This window comes from Choloepus didactylus, chromosome 4, assembly GCF_015220235.1.
Source record: "Choloepus didactylus isolate mChoDid1 chromosome 4, mChoDid1.pri, whole genome shotgun sequence".
Taxonomy (NCBI): Eukaryota; Metazoa; Chordata; class Mammalia; order Pilosa; family Megalonychidae; genus Choloepus; species Choloepus didactylus.
Window position 1 is genome coordinate 39,629,387 of NC_051310.1, and position 2,822 is coordinate 39,632,208.

Here is a 2,822-nt window from a genome sequence, read left to right on the forward strand (position 1 = left end):
CTTCCCTGGGTGTCTGATCCCACGTAGGGGGGAGGGCAGTGATTTCACCTTTCAAGTTGGCTTAGCCAGAGAGAGAGGGCCACATCTGAGCAACAAAGAGGCATTCAGGAGGAGACTCTTAGGCACAAATGTGCAGAATTTTTAATTAGGTTGATTGTAAATGTTTGAAGATGGCTAGAGGTGATGGTAGCACATTATTGTCAGTGTAATTAACAGTGCTGAATTATGTGTGTAATTGTGATTGAAAGGGGAAGTTTAGGGTCATGTATATCACTAGAAGGAAAGCTAGAGGATAAAACATGGGACTATATAACATAGTGAACCTTGTTGTGGATACCTGTGGTTAATAGTACAAGTATAAGAATATTCTTTCATGAAAGAACAAACGCACATCACTATTACAGGTGTAATAATAGGGTGATATATGGGATAAAAGACACCTAATGAAACTATGGACTATAGTTAACAGTAATATTTTAATATTCGTTCATCAGTTGTAACAAAGGTAACATACCAATACTAAGTGTCAACAATGGGGGGTATAAGGAGGATGGGTTTTTTCTTTTTGGAGTAATGAAAATGTTCTAAAATTGATTGTGGTGATGAACACACAACTCTGAATATACTGCAAGCTATGGATTGTACACTTTTGATGGACTGTATGGTATGTGAATATATTTCAATAAAACTGCTTTAAACAAAAACTAAGTACAGACTAACCCCCACAGAGGCTTTCTATTCTCACACTTCCAGCTTCATGTCTGAAAGGGGAAATTGCCTGTTCCGTTTACTATGCAAGAGAAACTACTCATTTCCCCCTGGAGGCCCAGAAGTGGAGCATGGCAATCTAAACGTCAAGAGATAATAAATAAATGCAGACTTCCAAACTTGACCCAGGAGCGTGGAGTGGAGGTGTGAGCTCCTGGTCAGGAATGGTTAGAGTAGGAATTCAGTCCAAACCTCAAACTTCCTCTGCACTCCTGGATACTCACAGACACCCTCCGTCCATCCTTCAGGCCTAGCGAGAACCTCAGGACTACAAATTCTCTGAGGTGGAAGCTAAACTGAGTGAAGTGGGAAGTGTCAGCCTGGCACCCTGCTTGGAGGGCTGAGGCACCCTGTGCAGCCTCTGATTTTAGGGTGAAAGAGAAGGGGCAGGATGAAGGCTGCCCCCAGGGTCACTGGCAGCCTGTGGGTTGGCTGGGGGAAAGTTATCATACAGGAGTGTGAGGTGAGCCACCTCCCCTCCATGCTGCACCAAGTCCTGAAAAAGCCTGGGAGTACAGTGAATTTTACTCAAAGAAACTATTCTAGGTGGCAAGAGATAGCTGAGGCAGGATTCTGACTCCAACACCGACCAGTCCTATTACTGAATAGCTCGGTGCTCTTGTTTTTAAATGAAGGGTATTATAAGTACCTAGCACAGGAGCCGAGGGCGGGCGGCTGAGCCGAGCAGGACGCAGCCATACCGGAGCTCCGCGCAGCGGTGAGCGCAGCCCCGGGCCGGCGTCCGCGGGCTGTCCGGGAGGCATACCAAGTGCCCATCATAAGCTCCAGGGAGTTATCTTCCACGGAAACCAACGGACGAGTAGGCGAACACGAAGTCCAGTCCTGCTATCGCTGCTGCCATCGACGTCACAGCGGGAGCCGCAGGCGGCACAGCCTGCGTACTGATCGGGGAGAGTGAAGATGCAGACGTTGCCCGTCCTGTAACCGACTGCTGCCTCGAGACCTTCTTGCAGGTGGGCTTCCGGGGCCTCTGCAAGGGGACCAGCCGGCGCGGATCGCCAACATCGCCGAGAACTCCGTCCTCTTCATGTGCTACAGCTTCTGCCAACAAGCAGGCAAAGCTGAGTGTCCTGCAAAACGCCACCGCCGGCTGCGTCGCCTGTCTTTGCCGCGCAGCCTCTGACTTTGCTGTGCTGGTGCTCTGCCCCATTGAGCTCCTGAAGTGCCTCCCGCAGACCACGTACCAAACGGAGAAAGATTGCCAAAAGCTACAGTACAGTTTGGTCTGCCGTGAAGAGCATCCTTACAAGGGATGGCCCCTTGGGCTTCTACCGGGTTCTCTCCAGCACTTACTTTACTTGGAGAAGTACCCGGCTATTTCTTCTTTTTCAGTGGCTATGAATTGACCAGATCCTTTTTTGCATCCGGGAGATCAAAAGATGAACTAGGCCCTGACACTTTGATGTTAAGCAGCGGAGTTGGTGGGAATTTGCCTCTGGCTTCCTGTGTAAGATTGTATCAAATTCAGAATTCAGGTTCTTTCCATGGCTGGAAAACAGGCAGCATTTATCTGATTTTTTAAGTGTAGTGAAAAATGAAGGAATAACAGCCCTGTATTCTGAACTGAAACCTACTTTGATTTGCATGTTGCCTGCCAGTGGGGCACTAGTTTGGCCTATGAATACAGCAGGAAGCTGATGATGAGCCAGTTGGAAGCATGCTGAAGTGTCTTGGTGAACCTAGATCCAGCACACTTGTTTAGGGACTACAGTTCATTTCAGGGTTTCAAGGGTTTCAAGATCAATGTGGAATTAGTTGGGCTTCATGGGAATGTTATGTTTTTGTCTTTCTTTCTTCTGAGTCTTAAACTTTATGGAAGGACCTCTGTTTTACATCATATAATTTCTGCCCATAATTGTACTGAAATAGAAAAGTTGCTGCATTTGTCCTTGGTGTAATATACAGGCTGATCCAGTGGCCCTAAGTACCTTCTCTGAAAGGTCAAATATAGGTATATCAAGGCTTTTGAATAAACCTGTAGATGTACATGCAGTTTGGTTACATGTTGAGTGAAACACACAATTTGGTTCTAT

At 46.8% G+C, this 2,822-nt stretch overlaps 1 pseudogene; it reads left to right on the forward strand.

Annotated features, from left to right (window-relative positions):
* Window positions 1-1,159: 1,159 nt before the first annotated feature.
* Window positions 1,160-2,453, forward strand: LOC119532602 (annotated as a pseudogene).
* The last annotated feature ends 369 nt before the right edge of the window (window positions 2,454-2,822 follow it).